The sequence below is a fragment of the Ascidia mentula genome, chromosome 5 (assembly GCF_947561715.1).
Source record: "Ascidia mentula chromosome 5, kaAscMent1.1, whole genome shotgun sequence".
Classification (NCBI taxonomy): domain Eukaryota; kingdom Metazoa; phylum Chordata; class Ascidiacea; order Phlebobranchia; family Ascidiidae; genus Ascidia; species Ascidia mentula.
The window spans coordinates 19,202,291-19,224,146 of record NC_138570.1 but is presented as its reverse complement, the minus strand read 5'-3'; the positions used below and the strand labels follow the sequence as shown (position 1 = coordinate 19,224,146).

General features: G+C 39.3%; 1 protein-coding gene across 4 annotated transcripts in view; it reads right to left on the bottom strand.

Moving 5' to 3' along the window:
• The window catches only part of LOC145904006 (zinc finger protein castor homolog 1-like), a 45,159-nt gene that overhangs the window by 23,119 nt on the left and 184 nt on the right, over positions 1–21,856 (bottom strand). For all 4 annotated transcript variants that reach the window (XM_082992213.1, XM_082992210.1, XM_082992215.1 and 1 more), the window contains exon 2: positions 18,802–18,842. The gene's annotated coding sequence lies outside the window, so the exon portion shown is untranslated. The remainder of the gene's footprint in view (positions 1–18,801; positions 18,843–21,856) is intronic.

The following is a 21,856-nucleotide window of genomic DNA, read 5'->3' as shown; positions in this document are numbered from 1 at the left end:
ACATAACTAAAGAGCATTCATAAAATCAACTTTGTGTAACTCTGTTTGAGGTAAAGTCATTACGCTGTCACATTAGCTGATGATATACAAGTTAGAGCCGTAAATAAATTGCATTGCGATTGACATAGTAGGTGGGGAAATAAATACAATTGAATTGAGGTAATTTCCGGCTAAAGGCGTTGTGACTATCCTGTTTTAACAAGGTATAACTACACACAAGCAAGTAACAATACGTTCGGGCGATATTTTTGCAAATCCTCATCAACGCAATATCAAAAGTTCAAGTGAAATGTCAACAGAAACATCAAACTTACAGCTTTCGATCAACGCCTGCGCGCCCTGCACTGACCTGCAACAAATCAAAACCCAACTGAGTTCCCAAATCATCTTAATTCGCTACTTCCCATACTGGAATATGGTTTGCGAGGGTTCAGTCTTAAACGGAGCTATCGGTAAACGGACATAAATCACGCACCAGCATCCGCAATTGCTCCATACAAATTTTCCAGCCAATACTCTCGTATATGGAAGGCAGAAAAACGCTTCCCCTAATCCATTAAAATCTGCGACATGGTTAGAGTGTTGCGCGGAATATCACGGTTGATTCGTTTCAGGCAAGGCAAATTTTTCTTGCGGCGTTTTTCAACCTAACAGGGCGGTTTTTCAAGTAGAAAACACAATAATTGCTGCATCGTTTATTTTAAGTACCGCTGTATTATTGAAAATACAAACCGACGCATTGTCAATTAACGTCCTTTCTTTGAAGAAGAAATGTAAAATTAAAAGTTTCGTCAAGTTCAGATTTGTTCAAAAAAAGAATGTTACAAGAAAGTATTGAACAACTTTTATTACGCCAAATTAACATATTCTTTTTATATGTACTACGGTTTCCTTATTCATGTCCCGTGACGTGAAGTCTGGTTAATGAACAGCTGGGACGAAACTAAATTGCGCCACACCAATTTCACAAAGCTGGGCAAAAAGTTCACCTTCAATCTGTGACGTTCCATTTTTTTCTTCTGTGTCGATTGTTTTTGAAGTTTGCGCCATCATAAACAAATGTGACGAAAAATGCGCGATTCTCCACAGGGACATAAACCATGCGCAAACAAACCAAAAAATATTTCCTTTTTAACACCGGTGGACCACTCACGACGTGGTTTGCTGGTGACAACCAGTTATTTGCGACCGTCAACCATATTTCTGTTTCCTAATCTTTGTAAAGGCCAATGTCAAAAGTAGATTGGTAAATGTACGGTAAAAGTCGGAAATTTTAAATAAATTCAGGGACAAAGTCACGTTTTTCGGGGCGAGACTTTCAATAGGAAATCGCTGTCGACAATTAGGCAACGTCGCCCTATAAGTTGTGGCCAATTTAACAAATCCACTTCCCCTGTTTCGGTGACAGAAAGGTGTTTATACAAATTAGAAAGCGGAGATGATTTAGATAAACTCTCCTCCATTTCTATTAATGAGTGACGTAGTTAATACAAAGTGATTATAATCTGTCTGTCAGGTAAACGGAAATGGGCGTTACCTAACTAACGCATACACAAGATTGACGACTTTCACCACTCTGTAATGGCAAGTTACACAACACCACAAACTGATCGTGACGAGCCAAATAAACACATTAGTCTAAATGCTCGAAAACCATTGGTCGATGGGACAAACAAAGAAAAGTTGCATTGAAACTATTTTTAACATCGAATACATATCTTTTGAGTTTCGTGGATTTTGATGGGCAAGAGACAGAAACGTCAGTCAACGCTGAACAGTGTACACTGGTTCCTGTAGTCTTTTTTCACAATTTAACTTATAATCGGGGCTTTGCGAGTTTGATATCAAAAAAAAAGTTTTTACTTTTTAACCAACTCAAGTCAGTGTAATGTTGTTTACACGTCGGGCTGGAACCTCGAGCACAGATTTTTCGTCTCCCCTGGTGTTGCGCTTAAAGGAAGGACAGTGAATGCAAACGCGATACTTGGAGGGTAATTAACCCCCCCGATGAAGGAAGGATGGAAGTGAATTCGTGAATTTTTGCAAGTAAGATACCGGGACAATATCCACCAGCGAACAAAAAACGCTTACGAGATATAAATTTACCACGTGACGTCATGCCAGAAAAAATTTAACTGAATTAAGGCACGCGAGTGCGAACACGTCAAATTGTAAAGTCGCCTACTCAACAACCTGTAAGGTGGTGTTTTACCATTTTAACTTATGTATGTATAGTTCACTTACGTTGCAGTATTTTGCGCAAAATAAGCATGAATTGATTTGACAGTTTATTCAAGGGGCTGCCAAACTTTTTTCTCGGACAATTATCGTTTACACTGCCTTTTAACTTGGTTTTCCGGTAAAAATGACTTATCACCTTTACATGGAGGCCGGTCTCGTTCTGAATATATTGTGCATTTATGTTGTAGTGAAAATAAAATAATATGTACCCGCACACTGATACAGGTAAAATCAAAACAATATTTTAGCAAAACTACAGACCACCTTCCAAACAAGAAGATACGTACCAGAGTAACTGCAATTCGATTTAAAGCATAACAATCGTTTTGTCGATGCAACAAAAGTTCATTCTCAAATTTCTGTCACAAAAAACTGCCCAAACGGAACCGACGCAACCCAGCTCTAAAATCTTCTTCACTGATCATGTATCAGCGAACTTCTGGTGACGCAAAGTACACAAAATCCGATAGATTTTACGTGTAAAACAAGTCCGCCCTAAATCGTTCGACCCACTTACTTACAACACTCAGACACGAGCGGATGGCAGGTGTGCGAGCTCCTATAGCGCAGTGTGTTCCGGGGCAAACACTTTAACAGAGGACAGCAGGATATACGTTTTCGCGATGATTCAACGATGGCATCGCTGAGACGCATTCGTACACAATAATTGTGTCTCAATACGGTATGTGGGCGACGGGTCGGGTTACAACTACTCGAAGAAACACGTTACATTTTGGCACGCGACTGCTTTCATGCATTAAAGACGCGTCCCACGGAGTATCGTATACTTGATTTTGTTGCCTAAACGTTTCTACAGAAAGCTCCCGCATGAATAGTGGCAGTTACACGTAATACCTAGCAATAAATAATGGCCCTGGCTGACGTAATTACTACTGTGATGCGGTGTTAATACTCTACGAAGTGCCCAATATTCGCACTTCTTTATTCCAATCCAATAAAATTTTTAATAATCTAGGACGAAAATAAATTAAAAACTCTTACGCAAACAAAGTCTCCCATCAAATTTGAAGAGTATGACAAACCAATGACAGCCATTCTTCTGTACATGCACTAAACGTTTCCTGTAATCTGAAATGCTAACCATCTGACTAAAAGTACAACTAGTTCCACAAACTATTAGATGAATGTTATTTAAACACAAACAACGCACGAAATTAACTGCTACGGATCAAACCGCAGAGAGGAGTTTTAAATTAAATCTGCACAGGCGAAGAAAAACCATAACAGCCAACAATAAACCGCGGGTTTACCAACAAAAACGCACACTAGGAGGACATTGAGAAAGCTGTCAAGTAATTTTGCAGTTTATGTAGATGTAAGAGTCAAATGGCGACAGTGAGAGGGTAGATTACATGCAGGGAATTGTAACTCGTGCCCAAGAGTTGCTGACGCGTGTGGGAATTAAAGCAAACCTTGCAGAAAAGAGGCCGTGATTAATGACGAACGCCCAAAAGCGAAGCTTCCTCGCCTAAATTGTCCAGGATGTGAAGATACACAAGCTCCAGGATGCGTTGATGACTGGATCGAATTACAAAATGCGATAAAGAAAAATGTCGCCATCAAGTTTTTGTGGAAATTATGCCACCAGCAACATGTTGACTAATCGAATTCGGATTCACGTAAAATTTATTTCACTTATTAATCGACTCCTCATAGTTGATAACGGTGTAAAATGCTTCCTAGCCCGCGTTTCAGAATGTGAAATGAAAAACAAATATCAAAACGTCTTTGTCGAAACGTCTTTAACATGACAGTGTTAACAGCAATATGGGCCAGTCTATTTATACTCAGAAATATCAAAAGTTTTTTTCACAAATATAATGTTTTTGTTGCTGCCAGGCATATTGTAACTTAATAATCTGTTCTTCTGGCAAAGATAAAACGTAACTTTATTCACCGACGTTTCGCCTGTTATTCAACAAGGCTTCCTCAAGGTAATGGTACAGTGCAGCACACAACTAACGCCAAAAAACGTGCCAACACGAAAAAGGGGATAACGCTAACACCGCTTGTAAAATCATGTGATGTATAAAAAAATGGGCGGGAAAACTACAGTTACAGTAAGTTGTTATAGAGCACCGGGAAAGTTATTTTTTTATACATCACATGATTTTACAAGCGGTGTTAGCGTTATCCCCTTTTTCGTGTTGGCACGTTTTTTGGCGTTAGTTGTGTGCTGCACTGTACCATTACCTTGAGGAAGCCTTGTTGAATAACAGGCGAAACGTCGGTGAATAAAGTTACGTTTTATCTTTGCCAGAAGAACAGATTATTAAGTTAAAAGTTTTTTTGTTTTCCTCTTCCTGGAATAAAACCACAGATAGGAGAAAAATGCCTAAAAATAAAGTTTCATTAAGCGGTCACTTAAGCATTAAGCGATTCCAGTAGAAGGTGGAATACACGAGTAAAACCGTAGACCTTGTTACTGGCAAACGACTTGAGGTTTAAAGTTCTGGTTTTATTTTTTTTAATGCATTTTCAAGTCTGCCTTGTTTGTAAAAATCATAATATGTCACTGAAATACACGACTTCTTGACATGACTCAAGTGCCAGAAAAAACAACTATCGATAAATAAACTGAAGGTGGAATCCACTGTCGGCCGAATACTCTGTCCCTGTCTACCCATAACTAGTCCATGAACGCAAAGTCAAGCCAACAACTCAAGAATCATTTGTTTTTCTCCGACAATTTGTCGCTCACAACACGAGACCAATCACTGTTTTGCCGCCAAAAAACGCGCTCAAGAGTGGAGGTTTTTTACTTCTTTTTCCTGTTTCGTAGGCGTTGTAACACCGCAAAGCACCTCTCCGCCTCGAGCACCCAATCAAGCTCCGAGGAAAGCTTTTTCTCTTTTTCAAACTCGGTGCACACCAAATATCACCCAAAAGTGGAGAATAAAAACGCGTCAAAAAGTCGATCGGTGCTCGACTGGATTGGGGACAGGATGAAAAAGTTGAGGTGCAATTTCATAGAACTCCACTCACCAAACCACTTGTTATATTTTATCACTACGGGAAAATGCTTTTTTTGCAACATGTTAAAATAGAAAAACAATGTATTTGTTAAAGTTCGTTTTATACCTTAGTCTAAGACATTGCGTTGCTTTCAATAACTGGCTTCAAAAACAGAAAGTATTGCATCTATTATCAACAAGCTCATTACAATTCGCGGCACACAGCATCCATCATCAACTTATACGAAACAAAGAAGCATTAAAAATAATTTCCTTGTTTCGGATTACTTTTAAATCAAGTAGAAACGTTTGTTTGGTTTCGTTGAAGGGCAGAATGCCGAAACTTGAGACAATCCCATTCATATTAGCAGATGATTGACTTTAAGACAAAAAGTCTTATGACAGGTGATTTAATGCACTCGCTCTTTTAAGGATGACAAAACAGACGAAACTTATAAAAACAATTTGTCACCACTGTAACTTCCGTGTGCAAATCACAATATTGTTTTTGTTTCTTGGTGAAAAGTAAGTGAGAACAATAAGTTTATGAAACAACCGACGATATTCGTTGAGGAAGTTGTCTCTTGCACTGGAGCTGTAAAAAAAAGTGATCCTACTCAACACCAAACATAAACTACAGTCTTTCTTGTGCAACAATATAGGACAAGTCACAGTCGGAACGCAACTCACAAACGTAACACATAAATCTTCAATACAAAAAATATAGCCCATGTAACTGCCACAAAATTCATTTTACATACGTTTCGACTGTAATACATTTAAGGAGCTGCATTGTTTGTCTTGATGTCAAAGTCGAATACACGAAACATGGCATCAACGCGTAGAACCGCTTTCATCAGACAACAACTCGAGGTGCCTTGTGGCAATTTCCTTGATTCGTCCATTACAAGTATCAACATACACACGTTCGCTTGAACCTAAAAAAATCAGCAAGCTGTCATGGCAGACAGATTTTAACTTCCTCTCGTATTTTCCCACAGAATATCTTGCGCGAGCCGAGACGAAAGCCGTCAAGCGAACCCCAGCATCCGCTCAAAACTTACATGATCGACATCAAGTCGTCGAGAGAGCGAATAGGAAAACGGGAAAAACGCAAAAGCGTCTAAACATAGAGCGGTCTAATGAACGGAGCGAGGTGGAGAAACGTAAGGAGACAAACCTGGTATTGGTGCAGCGATGAAAAATCAAGCGACCCAAGACCCGCTGGGACTTGGGGAACGTTTTTCGTCATTATATGACACAAAACAGCAGCTGCCTGCGTTGTGGATGCAGCGGTGCTAAACTTAGCCGGGCTAACGGAGATAACCGGCGTGTACAAGTCAACTAGAGCAGCTGAATATGCGGCTGCGCTATCATGCACTTCACAATTATCAACCAGCGCTTTTTCCGCGCCCGCCAAATAGCTTCAGAAGATTTTTAACGAATACTTGTTTTTTCACATTGCCTCGTGCGGCTGAGCTGTGACTCTAGTGGAGCGATTGCGTGAATCGGTGTAAGAGGCATTTTATCTCGGGTATCAGTGCAATCACAAGTTGGACACTTTGGAACACTCTTCTTGACAACTAAAGATTTTTGTGACGGCGAATGATTCAATCGTGTGCTAACTAGTAGGCGATAAGAGTAAACGACATTACCAGACTATTTATCAATGCAACACTTTGAATCAAAGCACGATGGCGACCAACTGCTCATTTTGGCATTTTCGAGGGTGAAAGGTCTGGTTTCTATGTTGACCTTTCACCCCGCAGGATAAACGACGCACGACAAAAGTTCAAGAATCCACTTCCCGCATTTATATTATAACAGAGATTAGCGTAATGGAAAGTCAACTTTTTAGGACACCACGTTTCCAAACACACGAATTGCCAAACTTAACAAGGGTAAACATGTTACCGTACACCCGCAATAAAGTTAAGAAACATTTGCTGCTAGTGTTAACGAGCAGAGTCTTACAAAATCTAACGGTAGAGTCTTACAAAGTCTTCAACAACAAATTTCTGTTGTTTCTTTGCTACATTTCCTGGTATCCTTACATTTCAACATCGTTTCTGCAAACACAAACATGTATTCCGACTGAAATGAATCTAGTCGACCTTTGTTCAGACAAGTATGATTTGCAACCAACTATAAATCCTTTCCTGCTCAGATCACCATGAAATTTTCTGCACAAAACGCAAACGCTTTCTGACCAAGAAGAGCAAGTAAAGCTCAGCCATGAAAAAGTCTTATCTTTCCAACAAATTGACCACAGTTTCACCAAGTTTGGTTGCAGCAAGATATATTATCCGCTAATCTCGTTTTAAGAATTTCCTCCCAAACAGACAAGACTGGTGACAAACTTCTTTATTAAAAGCGTCCGTTTGATCTTTGTACCTAAATGTGAACTTTGTGATGAATCAATGCGAGCGCGTGGCGCACATAAACACAACACACTAATAAAGCTCACCATATTACAATCTATTTACATGAGTTTAACAACAAGAACAACTGCTTCAAACTCAAGTAAATCCTAATTATCTTCTAATTAAAGATCAATGAAATACAAGACATAATATATTCTAGAAGAACTGGCAATCAGGATGTGTAGTTTCAATACTGCTGCCGCCTTGCACTCGACATACAACGTTAAAAGTCGCAAAACAACTCCAAGTTTAAACTTTGCTAAAACCAACTCCAACAGTAAGCCGCAAAAACGGGAACTAGTCCAAGCCAAGCGAAAGCAGTCTTTTTTCCTTAGAAAAATCCCATTAATGCTGATTGAAATAGCTGAATGTAACAACTGCCACGCAAGAGCGTCGACAGCTGCTACGCCGTCCGCCACAATTCGCACAAGTGAATTTTTTCGGGTTGTAATGCGATATCAACTCGCAAACGGTCGCTCGCCGACGAAAAAATGCGACCTCTATGCTTTCCATCGCTTTGCGTGGATCGAATTTCCTCAATTTCGACCAATCGGCCGAGCGCATAAAACGAAAAGCTGAGTGCCGGCGTGCCTTTGGGGACAAACGCCCTTATTTCGACATAAAACTGTCTCTGTGACGTCACGATCAATACAGCAGCTCGCTGATTTGGGGTACGAGATTTGTCGGCGCCAAAAATTGCCGGGCAACGAATCGAGCTCGGAGTCGCATAATTTGAGACGTTGCGCTTTGAAATTAGCCGAGCTATGGCGAGCAGCCTTTTGAGAAAACCTGACGCGCGAATATTTGTGTTGTAAATTTCCTACCGTTATAACAGCTGCAATGTTTCGGGGCGCTGGGATAATTCGCCTTTTCACGCGCGTTCGTTCGTTGATTGCGCGACGACCCAAAATAGTGGTCGCGAATAATTGGGCACAAAAACTTGGCAACCGAGGACGACTTTACGTTGGTCGCCGGGCAACCCGCAGTAAAGAAATTCACTTCGCACGGAATAGCGGCTGAATAACTCAACTTTATTAACTCAAAATCACGATGTTGAGGAAGATTGGAACAAGAAACACTAATTTCCCTTTTTTCAGGACCCGATGCGTAAATTTCTACACAAAAATACCCTCAGTCGCGTAATTAAGCAGGATATAATTAACAATAAGTGGTTTAACTGTTCACTAGGTGAACGAACTCCCTACCGGAGAGCTTAACGGTCTGCTGTTTTCTTCATTAAAATTGCAACGAAATTTTGAGTGTCGTCTTTCTAAAGCAGAACGTTGCAACTTCAAACAGACCAGAAAAAAGCGAGACAGCGAAAAAACAAGGGGCTCATTAAAATTTCAATTTGCAGCCTTCTCTTTTAGCTGTGGTGACCGCTTTCGAACTTTCCCACTCCAACTCCGAGAGGAATTTTTCTTTTTCTCTCCCATTCTCCCCAGGGAGCGAACGGCAGCAATTTTCAAGATTGATTAAAAAAAATGCCGGCGCGAAATAAGAGGACGAAGGGAGGAAAAGATTATGGAAAGAAAATGTAGAGAACAAGAAGCTTTGCATAATCCGCCCCACTAATAATAACCAGACTTCCTCGTTCTAGACTGGAGAGGGCGATTAATAAAAGGGCGATATGACGCGGGTTTTTCGGCGCAGAACGCAAAACCAAAGTGACGTCATCGAAGTCGTGTTTGTTTTGTTGCATTCAAAGTCAATTGAAGGTTAAACGAAATCAATTACATTTTTGTGCCACGCCATGCGGTACTGAACTAAACCACGTGAATATTCGTAAACAACACAAATCCTCGATGCTAACCGATGCCTGATGAAAGTGCAAACAATTTAAACCTTCATGGAAGCGACTGACCTGCAACACTCACATAGTTTAATACCTGCTTCATTCTTCACTATATCGCATACAATATTTTCGACTAAAATTCACACCAGACGTAATTACATGATGTAACAAACAAACATGATTCAACTCGAAAACAACACAGGTCTGTCCCTGCAACTTCAGCACAAACCTCAGCACTTGCCCGAAAAGCCGAACTTCTGTTGCAGCGAAAAGCCGACGAATGAAAAAAGGGGAAAAAATGGGGGGGTTGGGATTGTCGGAGGTCGCGCGTCGAAACGAGACAAACGTTTAATCGAAATAACCGAATAGAGCGGCAACAACTGGCACTAATGAGGAAAATTAGGTCATTGAGCTGCTAGTCGATATCATGGGAGCATGGGGCGGCTTGAAAGGCTTTGTTTTAGTCCAAACGCGAACAATCCAACGACAACCACTAAAATGATAACTGAAAATAGGTTTTCACTACCAAGTAACTCGATGAATATTTGTTCTTCCGGTAAAAAAAACAACAAATCTACACTTTCTTTTTGGAAAAAAAGATCGCATTTTTCTGTGAGGTCAGAAAAATCATTGAAACATAAGTACTCAAAAATATATAAGTAAACGCGTGATTCTGTTTGTTTAAGTTGTTCTAAAGCAGCAAAGACATCCTGTTTCCTGAACGTGCGTAATGATTCATGAAAACATACAAAAATGAAAGTTATTACATAAGTTTTTGATAGGAACACCCAACCGTGGACTTTGCCCGACAAACAAAAATGTACCGATTATAATTTACAAAACGTTCGTTTTTTAATGCATCCGGTTTCTTCGTGTAATACCTGAGAAAACATTGGAGCCAAATTACGCTTTGGTCAATCACACACATACGTCCGTTATACCTCTAACCACTGGAAACAAGTTGGGGTTTTAAGTTTGAACAACTCTGTTCGACGTTAGGCATTTTAACGGCCTGTTTTCGGGACAACATGTGATGGGTTATGACGTCATAATTTCCCTCCCTGCGAAGCGGTGGTTTTTTCTGCAGGCGATGAAAAGTTGCAGAATCACAGATAAGAGGATTGTTCGTTATCGCGCGCAACCTTATTTCTCACGAATGGAAAGATATCGTCTTGCCGTTATTACCGGGCACGAACACGCAAACTCAACGCTCATCTCACGGTTAGTTTAGTAATTATGGATTTCATCAAACGCGAGTAAAGAATATTGCCGGACATTTTTCAATAACGGAACAGGGTTTTTGATTTGGAAAAAGGTTCACGTTCGCATTTCGCAATCGACAAAATGGAAAACACGTGATTTCTCGTGGGATTCGATCACGTGATGCCATTTTAAGAGCTTTAAAATAATTGGCTGAATCACTGAATTCCATATTGCCGATATTGCGAACTTTTGTGCAAAAAGTGTATACATTGGTTGGCGTAAAAGTGGGGAAAACCAACCCCCTTATATTTGTTCACTTGTTCACACAATGGCCATTATTACACAATAACCACTCTACTGCTACTTAATAAAAAAACAAACAAGAATAGTTATACGTCAAGCCCTCTGACGTCAGACCGACCACAAAATGTAAAACATAGAAATATTATTTTAGGTCTTGCGCAAAAAAAACTTGCACAGAAAACATTTTTGATTAAAGTAGTGACTATCACAAGCGCAGAGCCCACTTGGTTGAGAAATAAACCAGAAAATTTTGCCCAGCAGTTTTTTATCGCAATCCAATCGAACAAAGTCGTCAGGAACAAAAACCTTCAACAGAAATCGTAGTGCGGTAAATTGGGGATTACGTAATTGTTGGAGGCACTTCCCACAAAACGTTCGATATCAACCGCCAGAAAGCATTCGGAAGATGAAGTTTCCCAAAAATATATTACCCAGACATACGAATAAAAAATATATTAATCGTTGCTCTCGGCGATTGCAAAGCGTCTAAGATTTTTGTTTTTACAGGAATAATAGTGTTTGTTTGTTTTTACTTCTTTTAATAATAAGAGTAATTCACATCCGTCTATGCATTGACGTATAGTCTTCCCGCCAGGTCCGTTTATCCACACAAAAGCAAAATATTGGTTGGTTTTGAAAACACGTGGGTTTTCGAGAACAATCATTACAGCACAGGGAAACAGAATTTTCAGCAAACCTTATTAATTCCGAAACGTTCAAGCAAAACATTCGATGCCCAATAACACTCGAGCAAGCGGCCAGGACTCCGATTTAATTTCGATTATGGACAAAAATGCGGCACGAGCGTAGCAAAAAAATCGATGACTGAAATCGAAATTACTCAGCGCTCTGCAAAAAATGCACCAAAGCGCTTTCCTAGTTCAAGACCGCGCGATTTTAGGCCAAAAATCAATCGGGTTTTATTAGTTTTGTGAACGACCGAGAACGCTTTGCCGCGCTTGATGTCTTCACTCGTACTGGGAACCTGTCGCCACTTGCCTCCTAACGTTGTGAGAATAAGCATGTGCGGTTTTGGGTCACTTTTTATTGGACAGCTTTAATTCCCTGCTTTCTTGTAACGTTTCGGGAAAACCAACAGGCAACACATCTAACTTGTTTGTACGAATGCGATCGCCACTAACACATCACAAGAAAAAACGTTAAATAATAAAGTTTTTTCTGAAACTAAATTTTATCAAAGATTTTCAAACTGTTTAGGGGGCAAAATGGTTTCTATAGTTTGGCAATGGTCGAAGCTTTCAATTCATGGTTCAACGTAACTTCTTTATTACTGTGCGCAGTACCAGCATTAATATTCATTGTTCAAATGCTCATCTTGCCGGAAATATATTAGTTTGGAATTACAGTATGCAAATCGTGATTAACAAATTAATTGGTAAATTTTGATTACTTACAATGGCAAGTATATGTTACAACGTCACTAACATATTCGTACAGGAAGCAAACCTCTGGGTTTGACACTTCAGATTTCACCCTTGCATAGAATTTCCAACGTTTTGGTAAAATCCGTTATGTTCAAACTCCCCTGCTTAACCAAAGTGGCAAAACAATATCTCATATTTAAGAAACCTTCATTTAGTAAAAGCACAAAAAAACAGAGCGCGGTGTTTCTATATTTAATTACATGTGAACTGTGACAAATAACATCTCATACCCTGGTGTTGATGTAAGTCGCAACGTATTTGACGAGATGGGATAATGTTACCGAGCTGGACAGTACATAAAACATTACATTCATTTCTAGGGCAACCTTCGAACGAAATAACAGTCAGTTGACTCGAACTGGTTTGAGGGCATGTTATTTCAAGCGGCAGTAACTTACCGAGAACAGCTGGTCGGGAGAGAAGAGTCAATAAAGTGCAGTTGTTCTGCAACCGCTCGCACAACGACATGCCAAAATGCTCTGCGGGGTTGTAAGAAGCTGAAAGCAGAGATAATTGCCCTCGTACAAACCAGTAAACCGGATGGCAACGCTGTCTTTTTGTTAATGTTAACTGCGACTATACTTAAAAGCTGCCACTGTTTTTAACGGGTCCGTTTAATTACGATTTTGACGTTTCGCTTTTAAAGTTTAATGGTTCAAAGTAGTGGAAATGCGCAGCTTTTAATGCCTTCGCTTTGTTAATTGCGGTGACCTGTTATTGAGGTCGACATTAAACCAGTGTGGTAAACAAAATGCCTTTTAGCGATAATTGCAAACGAAATATGACAAGCGCACGTTTTAAATGCAAAACTATTTCTCGAGAGTTGTTTCAAAAACAACCTAAACATAATTTTGCTAATTTCCCAAATCTTTTGCTACATGACAGTAGCAGCGACTGAATAATTATTTTAATAACGGCTAGTTGCTCACTACCAGGGCAGGTCTGTAATCTCGCTGGTGACCTTTTATGCTAATGTAGTGAATTGCAGTTTGTAAATTGTCAAATCGGTGACATAAACTGTAGACCGGGTACAGAAACTTCAAAGGCCTAAAATTTGTAGTTTTAAAAACAAAGCACATTAAAATATTTTAATCTATTGGAAAAGCTCTCTGGTCTGACCCTCTTGAAATGTTTTCGTGGTCCACAGTTTGGGAACCACTGCCTTTGGAAGTAAGCATAGCCTATGCGGGCACAGCGGGTGTACGTGACTTTATCAATGTTGAAAACAGCGGCAAATTTCAACGATGTGATGCGAAAGTTTGGTCACAACCGCAAGGTAAACACAACTCTTCTCATTTCCAACTTTTCTTATAAGAGTAACGTTTCACAAAACCTTCGAAGTGTCAAAAATTCTGTGTGACTTTTTAAGCTCTGTGAGTTGTGCCTCACACATAATGTGTAGAACACTTCAATTTCGCAGGAGTTTGGTAAATATTTGACAATAAAGCGACAAATTTTGAGTTTATTTTGCGATATTTGACCTGGTGTTGCAGTGTTCGTGCAAACAGCTTTCCGACATTAGGATTGAAGGTCAAAGTATCATTTTTTGTGAGGTAATTGTTACAGAACTGAAGTTTGATAAAAACATATGTTAACAACAACTTACGAATGACTGACAAGGCAGGTTTTCCCAAGCAAACACATATGTCCACGCATGAATAGCCAATGACATTGATAAACCCATCCAGTATACATTAAACACACAAATATTCGAATTCAGTTAATCAATGCCACTTTTAAAAACCAAATCAACAATTTTCCTAAAAAGCTTTGTTTCTAACTTTAACTGGTAACTATTATCGGTTTCGCGCAGCTCATCGAACAAATATTGACATTTCACCTTTTCGAAAAGTCGCAATTTTTTTCAGGTCGAGAGAAACAACAAACAAGAACGAGGGAGGGGCCACCACGTCTGACAGGATCAACAGAAAAAGTTTTGAGCGCGCATGGAGCAAAAAACTTTGCTCTCCAAAGGCCAACGACCGTTGGGTTAAAAATAAATGCTTTTGCCTTGTCACAGATTAAATAAAACCAGATGTTTGACGATGAAATGTTGCAATGTCGGACTCCTCACAGAACCTTGGTAACTCGGATGTTTCATGTGTTTGAACATATTCGCAACGAATTTCAGTTCCTAAAACTTGAAACACTTTAATACTCTACTACAAACGCGGTATATTTAACAAGTAACCACGACCAATGCACTTTCACATTATATTTTTGGTTATAACGCTGACAAATCCCTGATAATGTAGTTTCCATGTCGATGTAAAAGAAATAAATACAAACGACTACATAAGAAACCTAACCAAAACCAATAATAGTTGTTTTTTGTGCAGCAAGATTCGACAGTAAAAGACCTTCTAAGCGAAATACAGAAAGCCCCCTTGTACCTTTATTTAAAATCTTTCTTTGATGCACAACTTTCTGTTTTTGCTATTCGCAACACCAACCTTCCACTTCTCAAAATGAGAACAAACAAATCACTTTCAATTGCTTTCCGGGAAATAAAACGTTTCCGCCCAAATTTTGATGTACTGACGTTGTGGGCGGAAAACCTGATAATAAAACCTTTGATATCAAAAACATATAATACCGCTTCCAACTACGATCTGCCGCGGACAACGCACGACGTGGGTTACACCCTTTCAAAACGTCAAATATTGGGTGCGCCACCAAATCACAAGCTCACCATGATCACAAGCTCCTGAGCAAAAAAGGCAACCCGGTGACTTTTTGTGTCGTAAAAAAGCCAGAAAATTGCCGTAAGTGGCAAAGCGCGCGGGAATCCAGCTAATAATTTATGACGGACGGATGAAAGGTTGAAAAAGGGGCGCAGCGATCTCACGTAAAACCTTGCGTGCAAAGAGTCAGTTTTTAATCATTGACTAAATTTCGACATGAAATCAAGTTGAAAATAGGACCAGGACAGGCCGGTACTTGTCGGCAAAAAGGAAACGGTTCCTGGGTTTTATTTCTGGTCGTTTATTGGCTTTTTCAGAGTCGACGCAGAGACGGTTGTTAAAAACTCGTGACCCAAGAAAAAAGTTTTTTTCCCAGACAGTATTTGACGTTGAATTATTTGAATTGCGAAACCCACAATAAATAGTTCATGAATGGGACAAGACACTGACATATTGGATAAGCAGAACACTTTGATCTTAAACGCAACACGAGTAAATGGTACACTGAAATTAACGTGCAGTCAGAACCTAATGTATAATGTCCACCCACTGTACATTATAAAGCTAAATAATGTAGCATTGTCAAAGAAAGGCATGTCTGCGTATTCATTAATAGTATTAAACCCATTCAAAGTTGCCTGCGCAGGTCATATAATATCTGATGGAACATGCGATATGAGGATATGGGTATTTTGGGTCGGAAAAAATCGCTCACAAGTTCCTGTCTTCACGGCGTGAGAAAACGTAAAAAGATGAAAGGCAGGAAACCTGACGGATTACTCATCTGAAATTACAAGGTCGGCAAAGGAACAAAATCGTCATTTGCCTGATGTTTTACATGGGGTTGGAAGGTAGTAGAAGGCGAGAAGCCAGTTTTTTCAAACCTGTGTAATTACGAGGGATGAATGTGAACATAGTTTGTCCTTCTCACGCCTTTACACATCTTCAACAAGCAAACGATCAAAGTCAGATTTACAACCAGAATTCGAAACAGACGAACATATAAAAAAAAACGACTGATATGTTGGGTAAAAAACTCCACGCACATGTTTCAAACACGACCTCAGCGCGTATTTGTAAAGCACTTCTTCTAATTAACATTATCATATTAGTATGCTCAATAGTTCATTTTAAAGTTCGTGTTGGAATCAACTCTTAATATAGGATGATCGATACGCAGGGGCTTAACTAAACGTCATAAACAAGCTTGCCACGTCACCAGTTATGACATGTTGATGACTTGCAGCAATAAAGTATTCCAGAAGAAAAGTGAAAAAAGAACTGGATGAGAATTTACAAACCATGTAAACATACTTGTATCCTAAAAATACAACTATGTGACTACATAGGCACAGTTGGACTGCATGAGTTCGATTCTTTAAGATAAGCATGATGTCTTATATATGAGAGGAAAAGTCATAGAAGAAACTTAGACAAAGGAGTTTGGTCACTGTTTTAGAGGGAAACTGGGTAAAATGATCATTATTGCGTCACAACGGCCTTGCTTATACCTAAACCCGGAAATTGCGACTTGATGCAAAATTTGAAGGAAGTTGCAATATTGGTAAAAACTCGCTTAACTCACAACAAAACAGGTGCTTTACGTTGGTGGCACAATTCTATGACATACCTGCAGTCCATGTCAAAAACTTCAAATTATATAATCAGGCGATAAAGGATTTGTCAATCAACCATTCCAAGCCAACTGCATCACGTGGACCAAACGTTTTGAGGAGACAATTGAATGAGAAAATGAATGGCTGTAGTGTATGGACAAGTCAGTCATCAAACTTAATGAAAACTACACAAAAACGTGAACACGCTGGAAACCAAGTTTCGATTTTTTTACATCGCAACCGGAAGTGGGGCAAAGTCATTGCAGCTTTACCTATGACATCACAATGACAAATGGCGACTAAACAAAGGATACGGTGATGTTTTACACGGATAGGAAGTAAGTTCTGGCTGGGGAATTAACACGCGCATAAAATTGTTGAAGGGTTTAAACAAGCAGTTACCAGACTACTAATCAATACGTACCATTATCTATTGTATTAAACTCTATTTTTACGATTGAAACCAGATCGCATAGCGCATGAAACAGAAAATCCCATTAATTAGAGGCTTTGCATGTACACATATATTTTTTCGTTTTCAAAGGTTGCAAGATTTTGCATTGGGACTGTCAAAAGTTTATTCAATCAACTCACAACTTTTTTGTTTACACTTTGCTTTTTATGACCAAAAAATTTCGGTTTTCAGCAATGTATAATCAGATAACTCCATGCACAGCACAAACCCCACATATATAGATAAAACATGACTGAAACCAGGGCACAGGTGTTGTTATACAAACATTACTCAATTTGGGCTGCAATGTAGTGCGCATTTAGTCACGGGGCACACGTTTTTGTCAAAACAACTCAAAATACTGAAGAGGTACTTATTAGACATGTGCCTATGTGTCGGCTTGCGACAGAAAACTCACATAAAATTGTTGTTCTTGTCTGTTTCAAGCCTACTCCCGACGATGCTTTTCGGCAATTCTGATTGCTTTTGTTTCGACAACGTGTAACAAACTCTGGAATAACTGCATGCATAAAGACCACAAGTTACAACGTACGTTGCACAAGTTGGTGCCTGGAAGTATCACAAAGTTGTGTTCAGATAATCTTTCAATCAATGTAGAATTAAAGTTTGGAAAAACAACAAATGCAAGAACGCAATGCCTTTTATTTCCAAACAGCGCCCATTTGTCAAAAAATCTGGGAACTTATTAATTAACGACATGTTAAGTACTTGAGTCTGCCACGCCTCTGCATGATAAAAATCTGACAATGAGAACTCGCCCACTCCACTTGAAACTGGAAGTTTTACGGAAAAAAATCAGTAAACTTGAGTGAGTAACTAAATTTGGAACACGTCACCCTAACCCTTGATTAGGGCTTTTGCCAATTAGTGATAAGTGCACTAAAGTGTTTTAATGGACCGCGCTTTTCGTAACGAGGACGCAATAACTGCTCAAACCAATATTTCTATTTCTGATATTATAAGTTCACGGTTCAAACGAGTCCTTCTACGAAACTAACGCTGTTATCTCAATGGTTTGCAAACAACAACGAAGCTAGCAGCTTTATCAATACAACAAATAACGGCAGGCGCTTAGTTTTCGGCTTCCGTTCGTATAATAGGACAGAGCTTTGTTAATTGTACAACTGGTTTAATTGTATCCGCTCACTGCACACAAACGAAACAGCTTCTGACGACTCGGTTTTACACATACTGACAAGCACCTAACCTTAAAAGTTTGGACGGAAAACTGGAACACATCAGGTCGAAATAGTCTCAAAACCAGTTTTTACTGCTTCCACGACCAGCTCGCTCGCATATCATCTTGCTGTAAAACGCCACTGCCCCACAAACTAGGGTCATTATTACAGAGCGAAGTGAAACGAAAAATGACGGGATTCGACATCAAAACGAGCGGGGCTTTGACAATTTACGAGCTTGTGCCCGCGGCTAGCCATTCGCCGGACTTTTAAAACCTCTTTCTCTGCCATTTTTGTTTTGCAGCCCTCTGAAAACTGGCAATTACATGCTAATTGCCCGGCACTGTTAATGGTTTAAATCGAGCTTCGGAACACTAAATATTGTTTTGATTATAGAACTATACGGTAAAGCAAAACTGAACAATGGCCAGTATTTGATCAGAAACTATGTCACACAACTCACATTTCCTCGTTTCGTTCGTTTTTCCTGCTGTTCGTCTTCTCCTGGAACAAAGAAAAGAAAGTTGCAATAAATCAACATCACAAAACCTGCCGCTGACGAAAGCAGTTTTACGAAGTAGTGCAAGGGTTGAGGTTAACAACGTTGGATGATTTCGACATAATGTGTTGTAAGTATTGTGTTACTCATGGAGTTCATTGCTTGTCACGGATTTAATGAAATATGACATGAATAACATAAATTCTAATACACAGTCCCTGTGGATACAGAAGAAATAACCCGGGCCAACAACGAACACAAACTAATAAAAACGCGGCTTTGAGGTTGGTGTCGACAAAAACGACCAGTTTCAAAGAACAATATTTGTCCAACGCTTTGCTCCGGCAACATAAATAACTGCCCTTTTCGCGACGTTTCTTTCAAAATGAAAAAGATTTTTCGTGAAAAGAGTTCGTTGTTAGGATTCCGAAAAGGTCGGAACAAGAAAAATATGAGAAGAAAAAACTTCCCATCCGATGTTGAATGGGGTTTCGTGCGAGAGCGGAATTTTAGTCGGATCGAACAAAGCGGTTCGAGAAAGAAAGGAAAAGCCGTTTGGGCGCTTGTTTGAAACCCTAGAGAATTTACTTCATGGCAACGCGAAATTTGAGAGATGGAGATAAAAATAGGTGTCGGTTTGCGCTCATCCATTGTTTCCACAACGAAAAACATCGGCGTGGGGAAAAAGCTGTCGTCGGGACGTTAATATTTCACACTGTGTGAGTGCGCGACACTCCTCTCCTCAATGTATCGGATACCAACAACAAAAAGAAAAAATATTTTTACTTTCGAGCGGAAAAACTAAGGTGGCGACGTCGAACAATGGCGTCTCGTCGAGAGGTGGTTCCAAATTTGATTGTTGCGACACAATGGTTATGCGCTCGAACTCTGAAATCTGCGTGACTTTCAAATTTCCCATAACAGCAGTGAGTAAATGAAACAAGAAATAATATTTGTGATATCGTCGCCGCCAAAACATGTTGTAACGTCCGCAGTAAAACCAATACCTTTTAAATCGCGATGTAAAGCGAACGGTGGCAATAAATAATACAAGACACCTTTAGGCGCAATGAATGAGTTCAAACGGGTTCATGGCACTGGGATTGTAAACCGGGGGTTTATGAACTCTGCGTTAAACTCTTGAAGCAAACACCACAAAAACAATTTTGCGCACTGAGGTAAAAATGCGAGTGGTTGTGGCGTTGATCTACTTCAACAGTTGGGTAAATTTGCACTCATAGCGTCCCTGTTTCGTCGCGTTGGTCGTTCGAATTGAGTTGCAACCTGAAGGAATGCCGATAACCCAAAAACATTTCAACCAACAATGTTTCCCGTGATTCAGGAGAGACATTCCTCTGTGCCAACGAAACAAGTTTTCGGCATTCCAAAACGACAAAAAAGGCTGCGCAAAATTTGGAAGGAAACCATTCTGGATGTTAGCAACGACCCAAGCAAATATCTCGTGTTTGCTTTCTTGGCCGAGCGAAGTTTGTCTCTTGTGCTGTTTCTAATTAAGGACATGCCCAAATCAGACGGGGTTAGTCAATCACGAGGAAATCGACATCATTTTAGGAGGTCAACGTTTACAAGGTCGCCCACGCTCATGTTGCTTAAACTTTCTCTTTTTGGGAACATAACCTAGGGACGAGGTTGTTAGTTTCTGTTTTTATTTCAGTGATTTCAAACAGTAGTTAAATGCAGCTTCCACCTCCCACTTATTGTCACCAAATAACGTTTAAATATTTCAATGATGCTTTCAACCAGATAGATCAGCATGTTAAATGCTCACAACAACCTACATACATATTTTTAGCACCTTTTGGTACATGTAATAACAGTTTTTACAACAAGCCTTATCTGTATGCATATTGTGACATTAATAGACATGTGCTTTAGCCCACCTACAGCTGTTCCAGGCATCAAACAAAAAATGCACGGTTTAGTGGAACCGAATGTGTTGCACATTTAAAATACAGGAAACAGAATGTGGATAACCATACAGCATATGTCACAGCTTTCATATCATTGACACAGCAATAAAAAAATAGTTTGAGAAGGAAATTATTTGCAATTATGTTTGTTGGTGTATTCTTTGGTAAGCACAGCAGTTTAGCAAAACTCACAAACGTGCAACAGAAATTTTTAAAAGCTCTTATTAAATATGCATGGGTCTTAAAGCTAAATTTCTTTCATATACCATGTTTCAGCATCACTCGTGTAATGATATCACTATACTTTTCACATGAACAGAAATTAAACAAGCTAACATTATCACAAAAAGTGCATTGACTACAATTTGTTTCAAAAATGTCAAAAGTATCTTTCGGCATCAAACAATCCAAATTAACACAAAACGCACCAACTGGAACAGCAGACACTCAAATATTTACACACCAGCAAAGTGCAGCCAATACAGGCAAAAATGCAGACCAGGGGACAAAGGTTGAAAAGTATTTAACAAACTCCGTAAATTACACCAAATTTGCTCAATAAGCAAAACTGCAAGCATGTTGTTCGCACCACGGATCTCAAATTGAGTTGTGGAAATGTGACAATTATGGATACACTTTACGCCAAAATCTTATGAACAAACTTTAACATTTGGTATACTGACAACTTTGCAACTGAACAAATGCCCTAGAAATAGTAAAAAAAAAAATATTGTAGAAGAGAAACATGGCAACACAACATACCAAAACAGAATTTTGAATTTAAATTTTGATATTTTAAAGCATATGTATGTCAGTCAGCATTGCTTCAATATACCTAAAACTTGTTGAAAGAGAAAGAACACCATTCACAACCACACACAAAAGAGTATTTGGACAACATTGGCCATTTATATATGAAAGAAAACAGACAATTTTGCTAACACAGACAAATTGTTGATTGTTATCACCATGTTCCTATGTTGATATGTATTCAGTCAATAAGTAGGTTAAAGCAACTGCATGAAAAAATCTACAGATAAAACATACCAACTGAACTGCTGCTCATTTTACTACATGTTACATGTTTG